Raw genomic sequence first — 21,482 nt, 5'->3', positions numbered from 1 at the left:
GTTGGGGGAATCCTAGGAGCCGAGGGCTGCCTCCCTCTCGCGAGAGTAGCGGGCGCTTAGCTCGTGCGGGATCCCGCGGACACGCAAGAGAGCAAACGGCAGAACCGAAATATTGCAAGTCCCGCACTCTGTCTGCACGTGGCGCTGCTGAGGCGTCCCACCTAAGACACTCCAGAGTAAGATGTTCAGAGTACTTGGCTTTCCCCACATTCGTCTCCTTTCTCCCGAACTCATCCTTTGCCGTCAGTGTGAAAGGTGTATTTGCAGACCGATGTGCATGCGTTCGTAGACTACTTGTAATACTGAAAATTCACACATGTGAAATGGGTGAGTTGAAAAGATTCAACCAGTTTCAACTGGCTCAACAGATTTGAGCAACAGGTTCTCTGCAAGCATAAAAATTAAATTTATCAAAGGAGGTGTTCCCTCAAGGGAGCACAGTTAGTCTCTGTTAATGGGCTTCCCTGATAGCTCAGTTGGTAGAGTCTGCCTGCCATGCGGGAGACCTGGATTCCATCCCTGGTTTGGGATGATCTCCTGGAGAAGGGAAAGGCTACCCACTCTAGTGTTCTGGCCTAGGTTGGATGCAACTGAGCAACTTTCACTTTCTGTTATTGGACAAACCTACCCACTTCAAACTAATTTTTGTCTACCCTGTCCCTCTTCTCAGTGAATAATATCACTGCTCACAAATAATTTGCAAAAGCCAGAACCTGAATATCCTCAACTCTTACTGTTTATTCATCACCAAGTCCTATTCACTGTATTCTTTAAATCATTCTCCAGTTTGTTCATGTTTCTCTTTTCCCTTCAGTATTACCTTAGTGTAATAGTGGAGTGGGTATTCATTCCCTTCTCCAGGGGATCTTCCTGAGCCAGGGATCGAAGCTGGGTCTCCTGCATTGCAGGCGGTTTATTTAATGTCTAAGCCACCAGGGAAGCCCCATTACCTTAGTTCTAGACACCGACGTTTCTCTGGTGTTAAGGTACCAGCCTCCTAGCTGATTTCTGTAAGTCAAGTTTTGCTTTCCCACCAGTCTGTTAGCCACACGTTCTGGCCAGTGATCATTCTAAAGTTAAGAATAAAATGTTACCTTCCTGCTTAAAACCCTTCATTGGTTTTCAAAAACTTTTGGGGAAAAGATTTTTAGTTCCTACCATCAGGCACCCCCTGGGATTTCCCTGACAGTCCAGTGGTTAAGACTCCTCACTTCCATTGCAGTGAGCGCAGATTTAGTCCCTGGTAGGGTGAGTAAGATCCTGCAATCCACAAGACACGGCAAAAAGAAGAAGAAGGTACTCCTTATCCAGTTCCCATTTTCCAAAGTGGTTCCCATGATCTGAGCCTCGTGGTATTCACACCTATGTGTTATCTGCTCCACTACCTTGAGTGTGAGTAGGACTTGTGACTTACTTTTAACCTATAAAATGCAGCAAAGGTGACACGATTCCAATGCTTGTTTTACTAGGAGAATCCTCCTTGCTGGCATTGGTGAAACAAGTGTGATGGGAAATCTGCAAGACAAGAAACTGTCAGCCCAGAAAGACAGATGAGGACTAACCCCTGCCAACAACCCCCAGATGCTTGGAAGTGGATCAACCCTAGTAGAGTCTTCACATGAGAAACCAGTCTTGGCTGACACCTTGACAGCCCACTGCAAGGACCCAGCTAAGCTGTGCCTGGACCTTCACCCACAGATACTGTGAGATAACAAATGTGTGCCATTTTCAGCCACTAAGTATGTAGTAATATTGTTAGATAGAAAGCGGTAACTAACAGCATCCTAATGTAAATGGCTACGTCCTTGTCCCAAACCCAACCTGGGTGCCTCTGGAAGTATGGAGGTTGTTGAATTAAGAAATGAATGAAAAATGGATTGGAGACCCTCTGGGAGACAGATGGCTACAGTCTGCCCTAGGGTGTGTGTGCGCGCGTGTCTAGATGGGGATGGAATGGTAGCAGTGATGAAAAGCTCCAGATGCCACGAGGGGACTCAGGGATGTGCTCTGGGAGTGGGGGTGCTTTCTGATGTCTTGTGTGCTCCTTTATACTCTCTCTGACATCACTCTGGGGAAATCTTTGTCCACTCACCATAGCACAGGGTAACCTTACAGCTGGGCTGGGAGAGGAGTGGATACTAACAGATACAAGCAGCTCCACCTCCAAGGGTTTTATTCACCTTTGTCCCACCCTGATCCACATGAACACCCAAATACGTACACGCATGCAGGAACATACATGCAGTCAGCCAGATGATTACTGCAAAACAGGTGAAAATAGATTTATTATTATATAAGATCACCTGGTAGGAAGAGGGTGATAAACGGGGAATGGTCTTGACCATATTTTAACACCATGGATTCTCTTTGAAAATAACTCAAATTCCTCTGACTTCCCTGATGGCTCAGCTAGTAAAGAACCCACCTACTAGTACAGGAGATGCAAGACACACAAATTCAATTCCTGAGTGGAGAAGATCCCTTGGAGAAGGAACTGGCAACCCATTCCAGTATTCTTGCTTGGGAAATCCCATTGACAGAGGAGCCTGACAGGCTACAGTCCATGGGGTGGCTGAGAGTTGGATACAACTAGCAACTAAATGGAGAAGGCAATGGCAACCCACTCCAGGACTTTACTTTCACTTTTCACTTTCATTCATTGGAGAAGGAAATGGCAACCCACTCCAGTGTTTTTTTTTTTTTAATTTTATTTTATTTTTAAACTTTACATAATTGTATTAGTTTTGCCAAATATCAAAATGAATCCGCCACAGGTATACATGTGTTCCCCATCCTGAACCCCTCCTCCTCCTCCCCTCCCCATACCATCCCTCTGGGTCATCCCAGTGCACTAGCCCCAAGCATCCAGTATTGTGCATCGAACCTGGACTGGCAACTCATTTCTTACATGATATTTTACATGTTTCAATGTCATTCTCCCAAATCTTCCCACCCTCTCCCTCTCCCACAGAGTCCATAAGACTGTTCTGTACATCAGTGTCTCTTTTGCTGTCTCATACACAGGGTTATTATTGTTACCATCTTTCTAAATTCCATATATATGCGTTAGTATACTGTATTTATGTTTTTTCCTTCTGGCTTACTTCACTCTGTATAATAGGCTCCAGTTTCATCCACCTCATTAGAACTGATTCAAATGTATTCTTTTTAATGGCTGAGTAATACTCCATTGTGTAGATGTACCACAGCTTTCTTATCCATTCATCTGCTGATGGACATCTAGGTTGCTTCCATGTCCTGGCTATTATAAACAGTGCTGCAATGAACATTGGGGTACACATGTCTCTTTCCCTTCTGGTTTCCTCAGTGTGTATGCCCAGCAGTGGGATTGCTGGATCATAAGGCATTCTATTTCCAGTTTTTAAAGGAATCTCACACTGTTCTCCATAGTGGCTGTACTAGTTTGCATTCCCACCAACAGTGTAAGAGGGTTCCCTTTTCTCCACACCCTCTCCAGCATTTATTATTTGTAGACTTTTGGATCGCAGCCATTCTGACTGGTGTGAAATGGTACCTCATAGTGGTTTTGATTTGCATTTCTCTGATAATGAGTGATGTTGAGCATCTTTTCATGTGTTTGTTAGCCATCTGTATGTCTTCTTTGGAGAAATGTCTATTTAGTTCTTTGGCCCGTTTTTTGATTGGGTCGCTTATTTTTCTGGAGTTGAGCTGTAGGAGTTGCAGTGTTCTTGCCTGGAGGGTTCCAGGGACGGCGAAGCTTGGTGGGCTGCCGTCTATGGGGTTGCACAGAGTCGGACACGACTGAAGTGACTTAGCAGCAGCAGCAGCAGCACCAGCAACTAAACAACAGCTCTTGGGTCAACCAATGGTCACATCCTCTTGTTGACTTCCTCCAACAATAAATAACAAAGAAGAACTTCTGACAACCTCCAGAGACTAAACATGGATCACTTACAAGACAAAAAAAAAGAATGATTTGTTTTGTTCAATGAGTGCTAAAACCCCAGTGTCAAAAGCAGTGCCTGGGACTTCTCTGATGGTCCAGTGGTTAAGACTCCATCTGCTGATGTAGGGGACAGTGGTTTGATCCCTGGTCTGGGAAGATTCCACATTGCCTTCGGGACAGGTGCTACAGCTACCGAAGCCTGTGCTCTGGAGCCCGTGCTGCACAATAGAAGCCACTCCAATGAGGTGCCCACACACCGCAACTACAGAGTGGCTTCCTCTCATCACAACTAGAGAAAAGCCTGTGGGCAACAATGAAAACCCAGCACAGCCAAAATTAAATTAAAAAAAATTAAACCCAGTTCCTGGCATTTTGTGGTCCCTCAATGAATAATTGACTGAGTAAAATCTGACTTGTCAGTAGCACTGACAACAAAAAGAAAAGGATCTTTTTAAATTGTAAAAGATAAAGCTTTCAATCCAGGGTTTTACATGTTACTTTCACGTAAGTGAGGGTGCTATTTAAATCTTCTGTTTTAGGGCATCGTCACCCTGTTTATAGTGGGTCTTGGTGTAGTTTTGTGGGCCATGGTTTCAATGGCAATTTAATCTTCAGAGCCTTTGTGGTACTATTTTGGTCAGCTTGGTTGATCTGGTGCTGCTGGAGCTCTATTGATCCCTGCCGATGCTGCCTGAGTGGGTGGAAAGGGAATGCAACTGGATGGGTAGGGGATCGTCTGCCCATGAGGAAGAAGAACTTACTGGGGAGAGTGCTTTGTGTGGTGGCCCCTCCCTGCCAGTACCAGTAGCACCCAACCATCTGGTGTCTCTAGGGGTGTTTTTGTGTGTGTGTGTTCGGGGCGGGGGCAGTGGGGACTCCCAGGACCGTCTGGGACAGAGTGTACTTCCTGGACCTCTGTTAGTGCCACCTGGAGCCTGGTTTCTCTCTGTGGGTTAGTGGAGTCTCAGGTTTGTGGGGGACAAAGAAGGTTCTCAAGTAGGATCCCCCTTGTCAGTGCCACTTCACCCTGACTTCAGCTCTAGGTGGGGGAGAGGAGACTCAAGTCCAAGGGGTAAAGCAGCTTTCTGTCTGGGTGATGTGGCAGTCGCTGGCTGAAGTGCCGTAATGAGGCCTCAGCGTGGTCTGCTGTGAGTTCCCACTGGAGGTCTGAGCCGAGTGTAGGGTGTGTGTGTGCCAGGAGTCACCATGCTTGTTATTTCTGCCTGAGGCAGGTGGGGAGTCACTGGATAAGAATGGATTTTCTTGTTCCCGAATTTAAAGCTCAGAATCCTGCAAAGCTGTGAGAAGCATTCTGTGTGTGAGTGACCCTGGCCAAGAGGTCACTCCTTCCAGCTGACATTAGGAACAAAAGCCTTTGCCTAATGTGAGCTGTTCATGAGTGAATGAACAAACACAGTTTAGTTATTTACTTTGCATTCACGAGACTTAGGTTCTCAGCCAAGAGTGGTTTTGCCCCCAGAGGGGACAATTGCCAGTGTCTGGAGACATTTTCGCTGTCACCACTTGGGGAGAGAGTGTCACTGGTTTCCAGAAGGTGCTGGTTTCCATGGGTGCTGCTGAGCCTCCCATAGTGTGCACAAAACAGCCCCCCACCCCCCCACAATGGCAAGAGTGCAAGGCTGAGAAACCTCAGGTTGGTGACATGCCATGGCAGCACATGACCACCAGGTGGGAGTCATGCCTGCTGCTAAGATGTTAGATCACAGGTGCTCGCCAGCCCCAGGTGCATTCTCCTGTGGCTCAGTTGTGTCTGACTCTTTGCAACCCCACGGACTGTATAGCCCACCAGGCTTCTCTGTCCCCGGAGTTCTCCAGGCAAGAATACTGGAGTGTGTTGCCATGCCCGCCTCCAGGGGATCTTAAAGTACAATATAAGGGTTCCTCTGTTCGCCTGCAAGTCTTACACTTAAAGAAATGAGTTTGGGACTTCCCTGGTGTCCAGTGGTTAAGAATCCAGCTGCCAGCGTGGGGGGGACACAGGTTCTATCCCTGGTCTGGGAAGATCTCAGCCGCAGGGCAACTAACCCATGCTCTGCAACAAGAGAAGTCACTGCACTGAGAAGCCCGCACACCACAATTAGAGACTAGCCCTTGCTCACCACAACTAGAGAAAGCCTGTGCACAGCAACGAAGATAAAAATAAAATAGCACAGCCAAAAATAAAAAAGAATTGAGTTTGAATCTGTGTATCTATTCAAAATCTTTCCTCGTGTACGTGTGTATGTGTATGTATACATGTGTGTGTACACACACATGTCACCAGTATTATACTGTTTCTTTGTTTTACAACTCACTTTTTTTCCTCAACATTATACTCTGGATAACTTTACAAGTCCTCTTGAGCTACCTTGTGCTTTAAATGGATGCATAGTGTCTGATGTACTATAATTTATTTATATATATTATATATATAATATTGTATGTATATATAATATATTAACTGTGATATATAACTATATGATTAATATATTAATTATGATATACAAATATATGATTGATATGTTAATTATGATATATAAATATATGATTTCTATATTAATTATGATATATACATATATGATTAATATAATATATAAAAATTATATTATAAATACTATACTTTATTTATATATATTCTTATTGATGGGCACTTGAGTTCTTACCAGTTTTTTTTTTTTCCTTTTTTCCAAATGCAAGCAATCCTGTGATCATACTGCTATTGCTACAGGATAGGTTTCCAGAAATGTGATGAGTCAGAGTACATGAAAGGTGGAATCTTGATGACTCAGAAGCACTGATTTGTGCTCCAAAGTGCAGGAGAGGATCCATTTCCCCATATTCTCACCTATATTGGTATCCATTAGTATCTAATATGTATATTGAATACTGTCTTTTTTTTTTTTTTACTTTTTAGCTGTGCTGTGTGACATGTGGCCTCTTAGTTCCATGACCTGGAATGGAACCCGAGCCTGCTGCATTGGAAGTGCAGAATCTTAACCACTGGACTGCCACGGAAGTCCTCAATATTTTATTATCTTTAATTCATATTTTATTGTATTATTCTTAATGAAGTTGGATGTTTTTTTCATATCTTAAAATATTTTCTAATGTTTATCAGTACATTTCCCAATTTTATATTCAATTTAGAAAAATCAATTTAAAGTAGCTCTTTATATGTTTTGCTTATTATTGCTTTGTCTGAATTTTGATTTTGAGTAAGGGGTGATCAGTTCAGTTCAGTCGCTCAGTCATGTCCAACTCTTTGAGACCCCATGAACTGCAGCATGCCAGGCCTCCCTGTCCATCACCAACTCCCGGAGTTTACCCAAACTCATGTCCATTGAGTCGATGATGCCATCCAACCGTCTCATCCTCTGTCATCCCCTTCTCCTCCTTCCCTCAATCTTTCACAACATCAGGATTTTTTCAAATGAGTCAGCTCTTCACATCAGGTGGCCAGAGTACTGGAGTTTCAGCTTCAACATCAGTCCTTCCAATGAACACCCAGGACTGATCTCCACGACGGACTGGTTGGATCTCCTTGCAGTCCAAGGGACTCTCAAGAGTCTTCTCCAACACCACAGTCCAAAAGCATCAATTCTTCTGCTCTCAGCTTTCTTTGTAATCCAACTCTCACATCCATACGTGACTGCTGGAAAAACCATAACCTTGACTAGATGGACCTTTGTTGACAAAATGATGTCTCTGCTTTTGAATATGCTATCTAGATGGTCATAACTTTCCTTCCAAGTAGTAAGCGTCTTTTAATTTCATGGCTGCAGTCACCATCTGGAGTGATTTTGGAGCCTCCCCAGAATAAAGTCAGCCACTGTTTCTACTGTTTCCCCATCTGAATGCCATATTTGCCATGAACTGATGGGACCGGATGCCATGATCTTAGTTTTCTGAATGTTGAGCTTTAAGAAATGGTATGGACCTAACAGAAGCAGAAGATATTAAGAAGAGGTGGCAAGAATACACAGAAGAACTATACAAAAAAGATCTTCATGACCCAGATAATCATGATGGTGTGATCACTCACCTAGAGCCAGACATCCTGGAATGTGAAGTCAAGTGGGCCTTAGAAAGTATCACTACCAACAAAGCTAGTGGAGGTGATGGAATTCCAGTTGAGCTCTTTCAAATCCTAAAAGATGATGCTGGGAAAGTGCTGCACTCAATATGTCAGCAAATTTGGAAAACTCAGCAGTGGCCACAGGACTGGAAAAGGTCAGTTTTCATTCCAATCCCAAAGAAAGGCAATGCCAAAGAATGCTCAAACTACCGCACAATTGCACTCATCTCACATGCTAGTAAAGTAATGCTCAAAATTCTCCAAGCTAGGCTTCAGCAATATGTGAACCATGAACTTCCTGATGTTCAAGCTGGTTTTAGGAAAGGCAGAGGAACCAGAGATCCAATTGCTCACATTTGCTGGATCATAGAAAAAGCAAGATAGTTCCAGAAAACCATCTATTTCTGCTTTATTGACTATGCCAAAGCCTTTGACTGGACCACAATAAACTGTGGAAAGTTCTGAAGGAGATGGGAATACCAGACCACCTGACCTGCCTCTTGAGAAATCTGTATGCAGGTCAGGAAGTAACAGTTAGAACTGTACATGGAACAACCGACTGGTTCCAAACAGGAAAAGGAGTACGTCAAGGCTGTATATTGTCACCCTGCTTATTTAACTTATATGCAGAGTACATCATGAGAAACGCTGGACTGGAAGAAACACAAGCTGGAATCAAGATTGCCAGGAGAAATCTCAATAACCTCAGATACGCAGATGATACCACCCTTACGGCAGAAAGTGAAGAAGAACTAAAGAGCCTCTTGATGAAAGTGAAAGAAGAGAGTGAAAAAGTTAGCTTAAAGCTCAACATTCAGAAAACGAAGATCATGGCATCTGGTCCCATCACTTCATAGCAAATAGATGGGGAAACAGTGGAAACAGTGGCTGACTTTATTTTTTTAAGCCTGAAAAATCACTGCAGATGGTGATTGCAGCCATGAAATTAAAAGACACTTACTCCTTGGAAGGAAAGTTATGACCAACCTAGACAGCATATTAAAAAGCAGGGACATTACTTTGTCAAGAAAGGTCTGTCTAGTCAAGGCTATGGTTTTTCCAGTGGTCATGTATGGATGTGAGAGTTGGATTATAAAGAAAGCTGAGTGCAGAAGAATTGATGCTTTTGAACTGTGGTGTTGGAGAAGACTCTTGAGAGTCCCTTGGACTGCAAGGAGATCCAACCAGTACATCCTAAAGGAAATCAGTCCTGGGTGTTGATTGGAAGGGCTGATGTTGAAGCTGATACTCCAATACTTTGGCCACCTGATGTGAAAAGCTGACTCATTTGAAAAGACCCTGATGTTGGGAAAGATTGAGGGCAGGAGGAGAAGGGGATGACAGAGGATGAGACGGTTGGATGGCATCATCGACTCAATGGACATGAGTTTGGGTGGACTCCAGGAGTTGGTGATGGATAGGGAGCCCTGGCGTGCTGTGGTTCATGGGGTCTCAAAGAGTCGGACACGACTGAGTGACTGAACTAAACTGAACTGAGCTTTAAGCCAACTTTTTCACTCTTTCACTTTCATCAAGGGGCTCTTTAGTTCTTCTTCACTTTCTGCCGTAAGGGTGGTGTCATCTGCGTATCTGAGGTTATTGATATTTCTCCCGGCAATGTTTATTGCGGCTTGTGCTTCTTCCAGCCCAGTGTTTCTCATGATGTATTCTGTATATAAGTTAAATAAGGAGGATGACAATATACAGCCTTGACAAACTGCTTTTCCTATTTGGAACCAGTCTGTTGTTCCAGAATCACAGAAAACTAGCCAATCTGATCACATGGACCACAGCCTTGTCTAACTCAATGAAACTAAGCCATGCCGTGTGGGGCCACCCAAGATGGATGGGTCATGGTGAGGTCTGACAGAATGTGGTCCACTGGAGAAGGGAATGGCAAACCACTTCAGTATTCTTGCCTTGAGAACCCCATGAACAATATGAAAAGGCAAAAAGATAGGACACTGAAAGAGGAACTCCCCAGGTCGGTAGGTGCCCAATATGCTACTGGAGATGAGTGGAGAAATAACTCCAGAAAGAATGAAGGGATGCAGCCAAAGAGAAAACAACACCCAGTTGTGGATGGGACTGGTGACAAAGGAAGGTTCGATACTATAATGAGGAATATTGCATAGGAACCTGGAATGTTAGGTCCATGAATCAAGGCAAATTGGAAGTGGCCCAATAGGAGATGGCAAGAGTGAGTGTCAACATTCCAGGAATCAGCCAACTAAGATGGACTGAAATGGGTGAATTTAACTCAGATGACCATTATATCTACTACTGTGGGCAGGAATCCCTTAGAAGAAATAGAGTAGCCATCTTAGTCAACAAAAGAGTCTGAAATGCAGTACTTGGATACAGTCTCAAAAATGACAGAATGATCTCTGTTCGTTTCCAAGGTAAACCATTCAATATCACAGTAATCCAAGTCTATACCCTGCCTAGTAATGCTGAAGAAGCTGAAGTTGAACAGTTCTATGAAGACCTACAAGACCTTTTAGAGTAAGGGGTGAGTTAGAGATAAATCTTAATATTTTGTCAAACAGCTAGCCAGTTGAACTAACAACCTTTATTACTTAATTCCTTCCTTTCCATTGTAATGAAATGCATGCATCCCAGGGTCTAATTTTGGAGTCTGTTATATCTAATCTTGTGCTGGTTTTAGAGTGATTTTTTTTTTTTTGGCCTCAGTGTGCAGCATGCAGGGTCTTAGTTCCCTGATCAGGGATTGAACCTGTGGCCATTGCAATGGAGTGTAAGTTGTAACCACTGGACCACCAGGGACGTCCCAAGTTTTTATATTTAGAATGTAGTTGGAGATACAGATCCGAAGGTCTGAGCTGGAGACGTCAACTTGTCCACTTGGTAACTGAAGGTTAAGGAAGGGATGTACTCATTGAGGGCAGAGCATCAGCTGGGAGAGAAAGTGATCTTGGCTTGAACTTCAAAGAATTTCTTGTCTTTACAGCCAGGGAGAGGGAGAGGAGCAAGAAGAGCAGAAGGGAAAGTAGTGGCAGACAGGGCAGTCAGGAGAAAGAGGGGGAGTGTCCTTTGAAGGTTGTCTAATCATTATCCAGTTTTCTACTACATTATCTTGTTTCTTATTAAATTTTATTTTATTGAAATGTAGTTGATTTACAATGTTGTGTTACCTGTTACGCTATCTTGATTTAAAATTTAGAATCTTACAATAACCCTGAGAGTTAGACAAAGCAAGTCCTACTCTTGTTTTTCAGGTGAAGAAACTAAAGGATTGGATGACAAATGACATGCAAACGTGGTTAATGAACCAGTGGCTGAGTTGAGTGCAGACTTGTCTTCTGATTCCTGAGTCTTGGACATCTGTCCTTGGAAGATGACCCCTGAGCTGCCACAGGGGACGTGTCGACAAAAAGGTTTATTTTTTAAAGTTATTAATACTATTTTATGATAATGTATGGTATGAGTTGTTATTTTAAAAGTTGGGTAATTTGGGAAAGCACATTCCAGGTAGAAAGCACAACTACCTGGAAAAACTTCATGCATCTGGATGAAGTACCTGGAATAACTTCATTCCTGCTTTCTACATGTCGATGTGGTGTGCTTGCTCAGTCATTCAGTCGTGTCTGACTCTTTGCAACTCTGGGACAGTAGCCCACAGTCTCCTCTGTCTGTGGGATTTTCTAGGCAAGAACACTGGAGTGGGTTGCCATTTCCTCCTCCAGGGCATCTTCGTGACCCAGGGATGGAACCCGTGTTTCCTGCAGTGGCCCACATATACTAAAGCTATGCTTTTGACATAGTCTCCTAGTGTACAATACATTTTATATAACCTTTAAGAAAATATATTGTGATCCTTCCTCATGCCTTTAAATAATGAGTAACTGGTTTTGAATGAGTTAGAAAAGCAAATAGAACAGCTTGGCAGAAGCAAACAAGCCTTGTTGGGTGGATGACCTTCAGTCCTACCCAGCTTCTATGATCTTTTTATATACTTTCTATGGAACATATGCATTCACTTTTTGGAATGAACAGTGGTTGCGGAACTAAAGTCTCCACGGCTCACATCACTAATCCCCACCACTCTCGTGCAACCCTGGAGGGCATGTGTTCTGTGCCTGGGCCTGGTCTGATGTTCCTGGCCCTGTGGGTCCACATGGGTTTCTAGTTTATGGGAGCAGAATGAACACACCCTTTCCCTGGTCCCTGAGAGGAAGCCACACTGTATTTCAAAGACGAAACTTCAGAAGCCCCTATGCTCAGTTGAAGGGAACAAAAAGATAGGTTCTATGGGTGTCAGGATGGGTCCCTGGGAGGATCAAGTTTCAAACCTGACACTGATCCAGAAGGCACACACAGGAAGCCAGAACAGGAGGGGAGCACATACCCTCAGGGTCAGTGGAAGCCCTGTTTGCCTGTTCGTGGTCGGGGCTGCAGACCTAAGGCACATTCTGCCGTGATCAGACACCACTTAGCGACTGAACAATGAACAACAACCTACATCCTGAGACTCTCCTGCCTGACCTAGGAAGCGTCCCTGGTGCATGTTTTCTTAGGATGTGGTCTGTCCAGCTTTGAGATGCCGGGACTGAGATGTCATGCTGGGGAGAGAGCCCAGAAGTCTGAACACACCCAGGGTGGGTGGTAAGAAATCAGAGCAGGTCCTCCTTGACGTCTGTCTGGATTTCTTCAGGCTGAACTTTCCCACCTTTGCCTTTGCTCCCGTTTTACATTCATCTATGGTTTTTATCACCTTTGCTCTCCTCCAACTCTCATATTTACTGTCCCCATCTTAGCATTGTCAGAGAGGAAGACATTTGGAAGCATCACTATGAACAAAGCTAGTGGAGGTGATGAAATTCCAGTTGAGCTATTTCAAATCCTAAAAGATGATGCTGGGAAAGTGCTGCACTCAATATGCCAGCAAGTTTGGAAAACTCAGTAGTGGTCACAGGACTGGAAAAGGTCTGTTTTTATTCCAATCCCAAAGAAAGGCAATGTCAAAGAATGCTCAAACTACCACACAACTGCACTCATCTCAGACAATAGCAAAGTAATGCTCAAAATTCTCCAAGCCAGGCTTTAACAGTATGTGAACTGTGAGCTTCTAGTTCAAGCTGGATTTAGAAAAGGCAGAGGAACCAGAGATCCAATTGCCAACATCCATTGGATCATTGAAAAAGCAAGAGAGTTCCAGGAAAACATCTATTTCTGCTTTATTGACTATGCCAAAACTTTTGACTGTGTGGATCACAACAAACTGTGGAAAATTCTGAAAGAGATGGGAATACCAGACCACCTGACCTGCCTCCTGATAACTCTATATGTAGGTCAAGAAGCAACGGTTAGAACTGGATGTAGAACAACCAACTGGTTCCAAATTGGGAAAGGCTGTATATTGTCACCTTGCTTATTTAACTTATATGCTGAGTACATCATGAGAAATGCTGGAGTGGATGAAGCACAAACTGGAACCAAGTTTGTCAGGAGAAATATCAATAACCTCATATATGCAGATGACACCACCCTTATGGCAGAAAGCAAAGAACTAAAGAGCCTCTTGATGGAAGTGAAAGAGGAGAGTGAAAAAGTTGGTTTAAAACTCATCATTCAGAAAACTAAGATCATGGCATTTGGTCCCATCACTTCATGGCAAATAGATGGGAAAACAATGGAAACAGTGAGAGACTTCATTTTTTTGGGCTCCAAAATCACTGCAGATAGTGACTGAAATTAAAAGATGCTTGCTCCTTGGAAGAAAAGCTATGACCAACCAAAACAGCATATTAAAAAGCAGAAACATTACTTTGCCAGCAAAGGTCCATCTAGTCAAAGCAGTGGTTTTTCCAGTAGTCATGTATGGATGTGAGAGTTGGACTATAAAGAAGGCTGAGTGCCAAAGAATTGATGCTTTTGAACTGTGTTGTTGGAGAAGACTCTTAAAAGTCCCTTGGACTTCAAGGAGATCTAACCAGTCCATCCTAAAGGAAATCAGTCCTGAATATTCATTGGAAGGACTGATGCTGAAGCTGAAACTCCAATACCTTGGCCACCTGATGCGAAGAACTGACTCATTTGAAAAGACCCTGATGCTGGAAAAGATTGAAGGCAGGAGGAGAAGGGGATGACAGAGGGTGAGATTGGATGGCATCACCGACTCAATGGACATGAATGAGTTAGAGTAAACTCTGGGAATTGGTGGTGGACAGTGAAGCCTGGCATGCTGCAATCCATGGGGTCAAAAAGAGTCAGACATGACTGAGCGACTGAACTGAACTGATCTGGGTTCTTCTGGCTTGTCTGAGAGTTAAACGAGACAAATTAACAGGAGGAGATCAGTAAAAGTTTAATAACAATACGTGTACTTGGGAGACACCCAGGAAAACTGAGTAACTTACCAAAATGGTCGAAACCCTCACTCTAAATACCATCTTCAACTCTGGTGGTTTAGATGGTAAAGATTCTGCCTGCAATGCAGGAGACCTGGGTTTGATCCCTGGATCAGGAAGACTCTCTCGAGAAGGGCATGGTAACCCACTCCAGTATCCTTGCCTGGAAAATCTCACGGTCAGAGGAGCCTGGCGGGCTATAGCCCATGCAGTTGCAAAGAGTCAGACACATGAGTGACCAACACTTTTAAGTTAAAGACAAAAAGAGGATGTTGTAGGTAGTGGTTTGGGATTTCAGAGGGGAGGAAGTCAGTTTACAAGAAGATGGAAAAGTGAATGTTTGGTAAACAAGTGTTTGCTGGGCCAGTGGAGTCAATGGGATGCTGAGTGGAATTCTAACAAAGAGACTCGGCTGGATTCCTCCCTGTCCCACACCTAATTCTCATTGTAGTTATCTCTGGTGACAGCTCCCTTCCTGGAACAGGCCCTCGCTCTACATTCTTTCAGACTGTTCAGGTGAGGTAAACAGATAGACTTCTTTTTTTTAAAAACTTTCTAAATTTTATTTTTGACTGCTCTGGGTCTTTGTTGCTCTGCGCGAGCTTTCTCTAGTTGTGGCGAACAGGGGCTACTCTTCCTTGCGGTGTGAGCGCTTCTCATTGTGGTGGCTTCTCTTGTTGCAGAGCATGCGCCTTAGGGTCTGTGGGTTTCAGTAGGAGCAGCACACAGTTCAGTAGTTGTGGCTTGCAGGCCCTGGAGTGCGAGGGCTTCAGTAGTTGTGGCATATGGGCTTAGTTGCTCTGCGGCATATGGAAATCCTACTGGACCAGGGGTGGAACCTGTGTCCCCTGCATTGGCAGGTGGACTGCCATCCACTGTACCACGAGGGAAGTCCCAGAAAGACTTCTTGGCCTGAAATACCTTTAGGAAAGTGAACAGGGCTCCTTGGAATGTGTGGTGTCCCAGCCTGTTCTGACTGGGGGCTGTGCAGCTGTCCCAGGTCCAGGAAACTGGCCAAAGCCGCAGCTGTCCTGGGACCTCTGGGGTGAGCCTCAATTGGAACCCATCTTCCATCCCCAGGGTGGGAAAGAGCATTTGTTCTATATTTTAAAAGATTTACTCATTTGGTCAGAATAGGTTGTTTGGCTGTTTTATGCCTAAGCTGTAAAGGGGACTAGCATTTAGTTTGTGTAGTTACTTTGGGTTTTCTCACATGGTTCTTAGAGTTATGTAGGTTGGACAGGGCACAGTTTAAGGGATGTGGTAGCCACCTGCCACATGAAGCATCGTGCTCTTGGGTTTGGAATGTATGAGGAATGATTGGAGCGTGTGGCCTGGATCCTGGGCTCCCTGTTTCCAGGGCATTGAAAGCTCCCATGGGAGTTATTGGCAGGTCCAGCAGCTAATTATGGCCCTGAGAGCCTGAGTGGCTTGAGGATTGCTGATCAAGGGGTGCGCCGTGACCACACCTCATGGGCAAACAAGAGTGACCCGGAAACAGCCCAGGGCCAGACCTTCTGTGGATGAGGCAGGAGGTGACCCATGTGCTTCCTTAAGCTGGAGGAGGTCTGTCACTCCAGGCACAGTGAAAGCTGATTTCGGCCCGTTTTCTCTGTCCATCAGCATGAGTTTTGTAGGCTCTGTGGTAGGTGCTCATGAGCAAGGCAGAGCACCCTGTTGGGTTCACAGTCTTATTTCCTGAACCAACATGTGTGTCCCCCGTCTTTGTGAAGAGCAAGCGTGTGCAGCACGCCAGGACCGCCCCTCCCTCCCAAGTGGACCAGTCACTCCCTCACAAAGGGACCAAGGGGTAGGAGTGAGGCTGGGGAGGGGCTGCGGTAGCCACAGCCCTCCGGCTCTGAGACTTAGAGCACAGACCCTTTGAGTCTATTCTCTTCTGCGGTTTGTTCTCTTAGTTTGCAAATCACCAGAATGATCCAAGAGGCCGTCTTTTCATCTTGAGAGAAAGGCAGGGCTGGGGACCAGTTTGCTGATGGTGACCATAGGCTGGAAAGTTCACTGGACCCACATCCCCAGGTGGCAGGAGAAGTCTGCGCTGGTGTCTGGAGGAGTGATGGTGCAGCTTCCACCTCTGTGGTTCTCAGACCCTGGGATTTCACCAGAAAAGCTGCAAAGTGAATTTGGAGGACTGGTGTAACTCTTCCAGATAACTCTACCCCACTTATTAAAGATAAGACTGCCAGTTCCAGAAAAGGGGAAAGGACACAGCCTCCATTAAGTATTATCCCTAGAGATGGGTCAAATTCAGATGTATGATTGTTTATTATATTATTCTTATTTATCTCAGTCTGATGCCTGCTTTTACTTAATTTCTTTTTGAAAAATATTTATTTATTGAGCTGCGCCAGGTCTTAGTTGTGGTACACAGGATTTCCCATCTTTGCTGCAGTGGAATCTTTAGTTGGGACAGGTGAACTCTTAGTGTGGCATGTGGAATCTAGTTCCTTGACCAGGGATCGAACCTGGGGCCCCTGCATTGGGAGTGTGGAGTCTTAGTCACTGGACTACCAGGGAAGTCCCCTTTCTAAATTTTGACAGACAAGTGTTAGCTAGGTTTATAAATCACCGCTCAGCAGACACATATGAGAAATATTCAGTGGGATTTTTTTTAAAAGATGTATTTATTTACTTATTTTTTTTTGGCTGCACTGGGTCTTTGTTGCTGTGCACAGGCTTTCCCTAGTTGTGGTGATGGCGGCTACTCTCTAGTTTTGGTGTACGGCCATCTCACTGTGGTGCTTTCTCTTGTTGCAGCGCACAGGCTCTCGGGCACACGGGCTTCAGTAGTTGTGGTATATGGGCTTAGTCTCCCCGAAGCATTTGGGATCTCCTCAAACCAGGGATTGAACCCACGTCCTCTGTACTGGCAGGCAGGTTCTTAACCCCTAGACCACCCGGGAAGTCCTCAGTGAGAGTTTTGAAGCTGTTTCCTTAGGGAAAAGGCTGAGAGGCTTCCTTATCCTGAAACTGCCAGACAAGAGTCTTCGGGTGGAGAAAGCTCCTCTTGAGCTCTTCCCTCAGGAGGATGACCTTAAACCCAGAAACCGGGAAGGGGTGTGTTGGTGCTGCTGTTCATGTGGCCCTGAGGGAGAGTGTCAGGTTGTGGGGTTATTCATCACAGAGTCACCCATGAAAGATTAACCATTACCTACCTGCCAACTCATTTCCTACCACTGGGGCTCAAATTCTGGGCAGGAAACCTCCCTCAGTTTCAGAAAGGAAAACCAAGCTGCAGCTTGGCCCTGAGGCCCCCAATGGCAGATGTGATTCAGGGAAGAAGGAAATTATGTTTGTTTTGTGAAGAAGAAAAACATTAGTATTATGTGAGGCTGAACAGTCAGAGGCTGGCGTGGAGGACAGGAGAGGGTGGAGATGTGGGGCTCCAGTTCAGTCCAGTTCAGTCGCTCAGTCGTTTCCAACTCTTTGTGACTCCAAGAACCACAGCACACCAGGCCTCCCTGTCCATCACCAACTTCTGGAGTCCACCCGAACCCATGTCCATTGAGTCGGTGATGCCATCCAACCATCTCATCCTCTGTCATCCCCTTCTCCTCCTGCCCTCAATCTTTCCCAGCATCAGGGTCTTTTCAAATGACTCAGCTCTTCACATCAGGTGGCCAAAGTATTGGAATTTCAGCTTCAACATCAGTCCTTCCAATGAACACCCAGGACTGATCTCCTTTAGGATGGACTGGTTGGATCTCCTTGCAGTCCAAGAACTCTCAAGAGTCTTCTCCAACACCACAGTTCAAAAGCATCAATTCTTCAGCACTCAGCTTTCTTTATAGTCCAACTGTCACATCCATACATGACTACTGGAAAAACGATAGCCTTGACTAGACGGACCTTTCTTGACAAAGTAATGTCTCTGCTTTTTAATATGCTGTCTAGGTTGGTCATAACTTCCCTTCCAAGGAGTAAGCGTTTCTTTCAATTTCATGGCCCCAATCACCATCTGCAGTGATTTTGGAGCCCAGAAAAATATGTGTGGTTCCATCTGACATCAAAGGAGCAGATGTGATGAAAGGGTTGGAGGGTGGTCTGGACATTGTGACAGGGGACTTCCACCTCAGCAGGGCTCTTAGGAAGGGGAGGGGGGCAGCGGGAGAAACAGCACTTTTGGGAAAAGCCGAGCTTGGTAAAGAACCCGCCTGCCGATGCAGGAGATGTGAGAGACGCAGGTTCGATCCCTGGGTTGGGAAGATCCCCTAGAGGAGGTAATGGCGATCCATTCCAGTATTGTTGCTTGGAGAATCCCATGGGCAGAGGAGTCTGGAGGACTACAGTCCACAGGGTCACAGAGAGTTGGACATGACTGAGAGGCTTAGCATGTATGAGCTTCAGTTAAGGCAGGGAAGTGGGGAACTGTGACTGAGAATATTGGGGCACCTGGGGCACAGGGGAGAGAGGGGGTGAATGTGGCACCCTGGGTCAGTAGGGAATTTGGGCTTAGGAGACACGTGGGGCATTAGCCCCAATCTTGAGGTGGTGGAGCATTGCACCAGCGGGCCTGGGGCATGATGGGATGCCCTACAGCCCTGGGAGGTCAGGTTGGAGCTCAGGTAGCAATGTTGTCTGGAAGAAGCTGCATCAGGCCCGGCAGTGAAGGGGACTTAGAAGTTGAGATGAATTCTGTGGTCCTTAGAGGGCCAGGGGCCTCCAGACGGTCAGCATTCTCCAGGCCCGAGCCCAGGCCAGACGTCCTGACTAGACCACAGCGCTTTTTCCCACAAGGTCGGGCAGATCTCAGGTACAGCAGTACAGTTGCCCCGAGAGCCAAACCGGGAATGTGTTTACCAGCCTTGGCTTTGCCAGCCTGCCCACTTCATAGATTAGGAGACTGAGGCTGAGAGAGGACAAATGATTTTCCCAGATCAGGCTGGCATAGGAATGTCAGGTCTCCTGTTCTCCATGCTGCTGTGGAGTGTCTGCTGGCTCAGGACTCCAATGGGCACCAAGTGCGCGGGCTGCCCTCTTTGTCAGCAGGAGAGAAGGGGCAGGCAGGGTGACCATTCGTGAAGGAGAGGCTGGCTCAGTGCCCTCGGATTGGTGCCCGAGGTTGTGGAACAGGTCGGGCCGGGCAGTTACCTCCCCTCCTTCTCCCCAGAAAGATCAGAGGCTCCTGGCATGTGAGTAGACCAGTTCAGTTTCCAGAATCAGGTCATCTAGAGAAAGAAAGGAAAGCAACCCTATTTGTTAAAATCCCAGGAACGGTCTGGGCCAGGAGAAGTCATCTCCTTTCCCTCCCACCTGGAGATTTAAAGCCATGAAGTGGGGCTTCTCTGCTGGTCCAGTGGTGAGGAATCCACCTGCCAATTCAGGGGACTCGGATTCAATCCCTGATCCAGGAAGATCCCACATGCCATGTGGAGACTAAGCCCGTGTGTCACAACTACTGAACATGTGCTCTAGAGCCCAGGAACCACAACTACTGAAGCCCAAGCACCCTAGAACCTCTGCAACAAGAGAAGCCACTGCAATGAGAAGGCTGCGCATTGCAGCTAGAGAGTAGCCCCCACTCGCTGCAAGTAGAGAAAAGCCTGTGCAGCAACAAAGACCCAGCACAGCCAAAAATAAATAAACAAATAGAATGATTAGGGAAAAAACCATGGAATGAAATGCAGGGAAACTTCTTCTTGGGTGTCTTCACCAGTGGAGAGGAGAGTCAGGTTGAGGAAACTTAAGAACCTTCATGTTGCTGAAAAGGACCATGTCTAGGCCATCTTGACGTGCATGCTCTCTACATGTTGACAAAAAACAGGGCTGCGCCTGACATAGATTTTTACTGCCTGCCCATCCTCCTACACTAGGCAGGACTTCTTGGTTTGTTTGCTTTTATCTGGATCCTGTAGAACTCACATGGGTGGAGAGCCATGGCTGGGGGGAGGTGGCGGTGCCATGACTTGGACTTACCCCAGCGCTAATCTCAGGGGCAAACCAGATCATCCCCACCCCATTCTGTCTTTGTTCCATTAATTTTCCAAATCCCTTGAGTGTATCTGGAGAAATCCTTGGGCAGTGGGGAGCTGTAGAACAGATACAGACAGGGGCCAGGTGACTTGGAATATCCTGGTTCTGTGATGTCCACCTGGTAGATGCTTCGTCTGCTGTCTATCCCCATCTTTCCCCTAAGGAGCTAAATGTTCACGTCTTATCCTCTGGCATCTGTTACGTGGTGAATTGTGTCCCCTCCATTCATATGTTGTAGTCCTAACCTTCAGAATGTGACTGAATTTGGAGACTGGGCTTTTTTAAGAGGGAATTAAGGTAGGAGAGAGGTCATGAGGGTGCTCCTCATCCAAATCTAACTTCTGTCCTTATAAATGGAGGAGATCTGGACACAGGTGTGTACAGAGGAGAGGTCATGTGAGCACACGGGAGAAGACGGCCATCTGCATGCCAAGGAGAGAGCCTCAGGAGAGACCGACCCTGCTCAGACCTTGGTCTTGAACTTCTGGCCTCTCGGATTGGAAGAAGATAAGTTTCTGTTGCTTAAATCAGCCAATCTGTGTAGTTGGAGGAAACCCATCACCGCATTTTATTGTTTAGTCGCTCAGTCCTGTCCAACTCTGTGACCCCATGGACTATAACCCACCAGGCTCCTCTGTCCATGGGATTCTCCAGGCAAGAATACTGAAGTGGGTAGCCATTTCCTTCTCCAGGGGATCTTCCCAAGGATTGAACCCATGTCTCCTGCGTTAGTAGGTAGATTCTTTACCACTTTGATACATGGGAAGCCCTCACCATATCTAGGAAAACGTTAATAAGTGGGTAAAGAACCAGCCATCTCTAGGAGCCTCTGGGAAGGTTGTGCAGCCCGAGAGGGCTGTCTGCTTAGTTTTATGTGGAAAGAGACAAGTTCTTCCTGACCCTCCTGATGACCACTAGAAGACCCTTCTCCTGGAATGGAGAAGGTTATATGCAAAAGGTCAGAGACACAGATCTTGTTCCCAACTGTGTCCCTCCTATTCTAAGAGGTGGGAAGGGATGAAGGGCTGCCCTATTGCTTAAGTCCTTACATTTTGGGTCCCTTTAAAAATTGAAAAGAAGGGACTACCCGGATGGCTTCCCAGGTTGCTCAGATGGT

General features: G+C 45.7%; 1 long non-coding RNA gene across 2 annotated transcripts; it reads left to right on the top strand.

Moving 5' to 3' along the window:
• Positions 1–47: 47 nt before the first annotated feature.
• On the top strand, positions 48–7,175 carry LOC138992011 (uncharacterized). 2 transcript variants are annotated; one of them, XR_011467824.1, is made up of 3 exons: positions 48–176; positions 1,470–1,703; positions 6,843–7,175. It is a non-coding gene; the product is annotated as an uncharacterized lncRNA (long non-coding RNA). The 2 variants fall into 2 exon arrangements; XR_011467823.1 differs by having other exon boundaries at positions 81–327.
• The last annotated feature ends 14,307 nt before the right edge of the window (positions 7,176–21,482 follow it).

The sequence above is a fragment of the Bos mutus genome, chromosome 19 (genome assembly GCF_027580195.1).
Source record: "Bos mutus isolate GX-2022 chromosome 19, NWIPB_WYAK_1.1, whole genome shotgun sequence".
NCBI classification, from domain to species: Eukaryota; Metazoa; Chordata; class Mammalia; order Artiodactyla; family Bovidae; genus Bos; species Bos mutus.
Note: the sequence above shows the minus strand (reverse complement) of the source record. Positions and strands in the feature narration are given on the sequence as shown.